The sequence below is a fragment of the Arachis hypogaea genome, chromosome 19, assembly GCF_003086295.3.
Source record: "Arachis hypogaea cultivar Tifrunner chromosome 19, arahy.Tifrunner.gnm2.J5K5, whole genome shotgun sequence".
In the NCBI taxonomy this organism is placed as follows: Eukaryota; Viridiplantae; Streptophyta; class Magnoliopsida; order Fabales; family Fabaceae; genus Arachis; species Arachis hypogaea.
The window spans coordinates 41,054,604-41,061,280 of NC_092054.1; the positions used below are offsets into that span (position 1 = coordinate 41,054,604).

Genomic DNA, 6,677 nt, shown 5'->3' on the forward strand with positions numbered 1-6,677 from the left:
CGTCTGGAGGCATCACCCTTGTCAATGGCTGCATCCTATCCTCTTGTGAAAATGGTCCAAATGCTCTGTCACAGCACGGCTAATCATCTGAGGTTCTCGATCATACTGGAATAGGATTCACCCTCCTTTTGCGTCTGTCACTACGCCCAGCACTTGCGAGTTTAAAGTTCGTCACAGTCATTCAATCTCAGAGTCATACTCGGAATACCACAGACAAGGTTTAGACTTTCCGAACTCTCATGAATGCCGCCATCAATCTAGCTTATACCACGAAGATTCTGATTAAGAGATCCAAGAGATACTCATTCAATCTAAGGTGGAACGGAAGTGGTCGTCAGGCACGCGTTCGTAGGGGAATGATGATGATTGTCACGTTCATCACATTCAGGTTGAAGTGCGAATGAATATCTTAGAAGCAGAATAAGTTGAATTGAATAGAAAAACAGTAGTACTTTGCATTAATCTTTGAGGAACAGCAGAGCTCCACACCTTAATCTATGGAGTGCAGAAACTCTACCGTATGAAAATACATAAGTGATAATGGTTCAGGCATGGCCGAATGGCCAGCCCCCATGAAAGTCTAAGATAGCATAAAACTGATCAAAGATGTCTAATACAATAGTAAAAAGTCCTATTTATAATAAACTAGTTACTAGGGTTTACAGAAGTAAGTAATTGATGCATAAATCCACTTCCGGAGCCCACTTGGTGTGTGCTTGGGCTGAGCTTGAATGTTACACGTGTAGAAGTCAGTCTTGGAGTTGAACGCCAGTTTGTAACGTATTTCTGGCGTTCAACTCTGGCTTGTGACGTGTTTCTGGTGTTTAACTCCAGATAGCAGCGTAGAACTGGCATTCAACGCCCTTTTACGTCGTCTAAAATCGACCAAAGTATAGACTATTATATATTGCTGGAAAGCCCTGGATGTCTACTTTCCAACGCAATTGGAAGCGAGCCATTTTGAGTTTTGTAGCTCTAGAAAATCCACTTTGAGTGCAGGGAGGTCAGAATCCAACAGCATCAACAGTCCTTCTTCAACCTCTGAATCTGATTTTTGCTCAAGTCCCTCAATTTTAGCCAGAAAATACCTGAAATCACAAAAAAACACACAAACTCATAGTAAAGCCCAGAAATGTGAATTTAACATAAAAACTAATAAAAACATCCTTAAAAGTAACTAGATCCTACTAAAAACATACTAAAAACAATGCCAAAAAGCGTATAAGTTATCCGCTCATCACGTCTCTTGAGATCCATGAATAGGCTCTCTTGTTTGCTCCATCCTTTTCTTAATGATGGGCTTGTCCTCTTCAATGAGGATATCTCCCTCTATGTCAATCCCAGCCGAATTGTATAGGTGGCAAATGAGGTGAGGAAAGGCTAACCTTGCCATAGTGGAGGACTTGTCAGCCACCTTGTAGAGTTCTTGAGGTATAATCTCATGAACCTCCACTTCCTCCCCAATCATGATGCTATGGATCATGATGGCCCGGTCTATTGTAACTTCAGACCGGTTGCTAGTGGGAATGATTGAGCGTTGAATGAACTCCAACCATCCTCTAGCTACAAGCTTAAGGTCCAGTCTTCTCAGTTGAACTGGTTTGCCTTTTGAGTCAATCTTCCATTGATCTCCTTCCACACATATGTCCATGAGGACTTGGTCTAACCTTTGATCAAAGTTGACTCTTCTTGTGTAGGGGCGTGCGTTCTCTTCCATCATTGGCAAGTTGAACGCTAACCTCACATTTTTCGGACTAAAATATAAGTATTTCCCCCGAACCATGGTGAGATAATTCTTTGGGTTCAGGTTCTTACTTCGATCATGGTTCCTAGTGATCCATGCATTAGCATAGAACTCTTGAACCATTATAATTCCGACTTGTTGGATGGGGTTTGTTAGAACTTCCAAACCTCTTCTTTGGATCTCATGTCGGATCTCCGGATACTCATTTTTCTTAAGTTTGAAAGGGACCTTGGGGATCACCTTCTTCTTGGCCACAACATTATAGAAGTGGTCTTGATGGGCTTTGGAGATGAATCTTTCCATCTTCCATGACTCGGAGGTGGAAGCTTTTGTCTTCCCTTTCCCTTTTCTAGAGGATTCTCTGGTCCTAGGTGCCATCAATGGTAATGGAAAAACAAAAAGCTTATGCTTTTACCACACCAAACTTAGAATATTGCTCGTCCTCGAGCAAGAGAAGAAAGAAAAGAAGAAGAAGAAGAAGATATGGAAGAGAGGGAGAAAGGGTTGTGTTTCGGCTAAGAAGGGGATGAGAGGGTTGTGTTGTGTGAGAATGAAGAAGAATGGAGAGGTTTATATAGTGGAGGGAGAGGGGTTAAGGTTCGGCCATATGGGGTGGGTTTTCGGTGGGAAAGTGATTTTGAATTTTGAAGGTAGGTGGGGTTTATGAGGTAGGTTTATGGGGAGGAGTGGATGGATGTGAGTGGTGAGTGGGTAATAGGGAAGAGATAGATTGAGGTGATTGGTGAAGGGTTTTGGGGAAAGTGTTTATTGGGAAGAGAGGATGAATGAGAAGAGGGGAGAGTATGAGTGGAGGTAGATGGGAATCCTGTGGGGTCCACAGATGCTGAGATGATCCTGTGGGGTCCACAGATCCTGAGGTATCAAGGATTTACATCCCTGCACCATTGAGGCATGTAAAATGCCTTTGCATGCAATTCTGGCGTTTAAACGCCGAATTGATGCTTGTTCTGGGCGTTCAACGCCCAGATGCAGCATGTTTCTGGCGTTGAACGCCAGTTCTATGCTTGTTTCTGGCGTTCAGCGCCAGCTTTCCTCAGTGTGCATTCCTGGCGTCTGAACGCCAAGATGCTGCTTGTTTCTGGTGTTCAACGCCAGATCCATGCTCTGTTCTGGCGTTGAACGCCAGCCAGATGCTCCTTACTGGCGTTTGAACGCCAGTGAGTCCTTCCTCCAGGGTGTGATTTTTCTTCTGCTATTTTTTTTATTCTGTTTTTAATTTTTTGATTTATTTTGTGACTCCACATGATCATGAACCTAATAAAACATAAAAGAATAATAAAAATAAAAATAAAATTAGATAAATAAAAATTGGGTTGCCTCCCAACAAGCGCTTCTTTAATGTCAATAGCTTGACAGTGGACTCTCATGGAGCCACACAGGTGATCAGGTCAATGTTGTAAACTCCCAACACCAAACTTAGAGTTTGGCTGAGGCCTCCCAACACCAAACTTAAAGTTTGATTGTGGGGGCTTTATTTGACACTGTACTGAGAGAAGCTTATCGTGCCTCTTTTCCATGTTTATATGATGATAACCTTGTGCTTTAAACACAAGGGAGTCTCCATTCAATTGAAGGACTAATTCACCTCTATTAACATCTATCACAGCTCCTGCTGTGGCTAAGAAAGGTCTTCTAAGGATGATGCATTTATCCTCATCCTTCCCAGTATCTAGGATTATGAAATCAGCAGGGATGTAAAGGCCTACAACCTTTACTAGCACGTCCTCTACTTGTCCATAAGCCTGTTTTATTGAGTTGTCTGCCATCTCTAATGAGATTCTGGCAGCTTGCACCTCAAAAATTCCCAGTTTCTCCATTACAGAGAGGGACATAAGGTTTATCCCTGACCCAAGGTCACACAGAGCCTTCTCAAAGATCATGGTGCCTATGGTGCAAGGTATTAAGAACTTTCCAGGATCCTGTTTCTTCTGAGGTAAATTCAGTTGATTCAGATCACTCAGTTCATTGGTGAACAAGGAAGGTTCATCTTCCCAAGTCTCATTGCCAAATAATTTGGCATTCAGCTTCATGATTGCACCAAGGTACTTGGCAACTTGCTCTTCAGTAACATCTTCATTCTCTTCAGAAGAAGAATACTCATCAGAGCTCATGAATCGCATAAGGAGGTTCAATGGAATCTCTATGGTCTCTAGATGAGCCTCAGACTCCTTTGGTTCCTCAGAGCGAAACTCCTTATTGATCTCTGGACGTCCCAGGAGGTCTTCCTCACTGGGATTCACGTCTTCCTCCTCTTTTGTGGTTTCGGCCATGATGATCATTTCAATGGCCTTGCACTCTCCTTTTGGATTTTCTTCTGTATTGCTTGGGAGAGTACTAGGAGGAGTTTCAGTGATTTTCTAACTCAACTGGCTCACTTGTGCCTCCAAATTTCTAATGGAGGACCTTGTTTCGTTCATGAAACTCACAGTGGCCTTAGATAGATCAGAGACTAAATTTGCTAAGCTAGATGGATTCTGCTCAGAATTCTCTGTCTGTTGCTGAGTGGATGATGGAAAAGGTTTACTATTGTTAAACCTGTTTCTTCCACCATTAGTAAAGCCTTGTTGAGGCTTTTGTTGATCCTTCCATGAGAGATTTGGGTGATTTCTCCATGAGGGATTATAGGTGTTTCCATAGGGTTGACCCATGTAATTCACCTCTGCTATTGCAGGGTTCTCAGGATCATAAGCTTCTTCCTCAGAAGATGCCTCTTGAGTACTGTTGGATGCAGCTTGCATTCCATTCAGACTCTGAGAAATCATATTGACTTGCTGAGTCAATATTTTGTTCTGAGCCAATATGGCATTCAAAGTATCAATTTCAAGAACTCCCTTCTTCTGAGGCGTCCCATTACTCACAGGATTCCTCTCAGAAGTGTACATGAACTGGTTATTAGCAACTATGTCAATGAGTTCTTGAGCTTCTGCAGGCATTTTCTTTAGGTGAATGGATCCACCTGCAGAAGTATCCAATGACATCTTAGCTAATTCAGACAGACCATCATAGAATATATCCAGGATGGTCCATTCTGAAAGCATGTCAGAAGGACACTTTTTGGTCAGTTGCTTATATCTCTCCCAAGCTTCATAGAGGGATTCACCTTCTTTTTGTCTGAAGGTTTGAACATCCACTCTAAGCTTACTCAACTTTTGAGGAGGAAAGAACTTGGCTAAGAAAGTCGTGACCAGCTTATCCCAAGAGTTCAGGCTATCTTTGGGTTGAGAGTCCAACCACACTCTAGCTCTGTCTCTTACAGCAAATAGGAAAAGCATAAGCCTGTAGACCTCGGGGTCAACCCCATTGGTCTTAACAGTATCACATATCTGCAAGAATTCAGTTAAGAACTGAAAAGGATCTTCAGATGGAAGTCCATGAAACTTGCAGTTCTGCTGCATCAGAGAAACTAATTGAGGTTTCAGCTCAAAGTTGTTTGCTCCAATGGCAGGGATGGAGATGCTTCTTCCATGTAAATTGGAATTAGGTGCAGTAAAGTCACCAAGCATCCTCCTTGCATTATTATTATTTTCGGCAGCCATCTCCTTTTCCTATTCGAAAATTCCTGTAAGGTTGTCTTTGGGTTGTTGTATTTTAGCTTCTCTTAGTTTCCTTTTCAGAGTCCTTTCAGGTTCAGGATCTGCTTCAACAAGAATGCCCTTTTCCTTGTCCCTGCTCATATGAAAGGGAAGAGAACAAGAAAAGAAGAGGAATCCTCTATGTTACAGTAAAGAGGTTCATTATTGTTAGTAGAAGAAGAAAGGGAACAAGAGTGAAGAAGAATGGATAATCCAAACACAAGGGTGAGGATAGGAGCAGAGATATGGGATGAAGAGAAGTGTTAGTAAGTAATTAAATAAATAGAAGAAGATGAGAGAGAGAGAATTTTGAAATTTAATTAAAATAAAAATTAAATTTGAAAGTTAGATTTCGAAAATAAATTTTAAAAAGGAGTTGATGATTTTTGAAAATTAAAGGAAGAATAAAATTCAAATTAAAATTTAAAACAATTAATTAATTAAAAAGAAATTTTGAAAAAGGGGAGAGGGAATTTTCGAAAATAAGAGAGAGGATTAGTTAGGTAGTTCTGAAAAAGATATGATTGAAACAAAAAGATAAGATTGATTGAAAAAGTTTTGAAATTTGTTTTTGAAAAAGATATGATTGAAATTTTAATTTGAAAAAGATTTGAAAAGAAAATTAAAAAGATTTGATTTTGAAACTAAAGTTGATTACTTGACTAATAAGAAACTAAAAAGATAAGATTCTAGAGTTTAAAGATTGAACCTTTCTTACTAGGCAAGTAACAACTTAATATTTTTGAATCAATCACATTAAATTCGAAAATCATGAACTAAAATTAAGAAAAATATTTTTGAAAATTAATTTGAAAAATTTTCGAAAATATTAGAAAGGAATTTTGAAAAAGATTTGATTTTTGAAAAAGATTTTGAAAAGATAATATTTTTAAATTGAAAATTTGATTTGATTCATAAGAAACAATTAAATTTAAAAACTTTTTGACTAAATCAATTCATATTTTCGAAAATTTTGAGTAAAATAAGGAAAAGATATTTTTTTATTTTTGAATTTTTAATGAAGAAAGAGAAAAACATGAAAAAGACTCATAACATAAAAATTATGAATCAAAACACACAATGCATGCAAGAACACTATAAATGTCAAGATGAACACCAAGAACACTTTGAAGATCAAGATGAACATTAAGACTTATTTTTGAAAATTTTTAATGAAAGAAAAACATGCAAGACACCAAACTTAGAAATTTTCAAACTTTAGAAACTAACAAATTAAAAATGCATATGAAAAACAAGAAAAGACACAAAACAAGAAAATATGAAGATCAAACAAGAAGACTTACCAAGAACAACTTGAAGATCATGAAGAACACTATGAA

General features: G+C 38.9%; 1 non-coding gene across 1 annotated transcript; it reads left to right on the forward strand.

The window, feature by feature from the left end:
* Window positions 1–4,797: 4,797 nt before the first annotated feature.
* Window positions 4,798–4,905, forward strand: LOC112781351 (small nucleolar RNA R71). Its single transcript, XR_003192133.1, has one exon. It is a non-coding gene; the product is annotated as a small nucleolar RNA R71 (small nucleolar RNA).
* The last annotated feature ends 1,772 nt before the right edge of the window (window positions 4,906–6,677 follow it).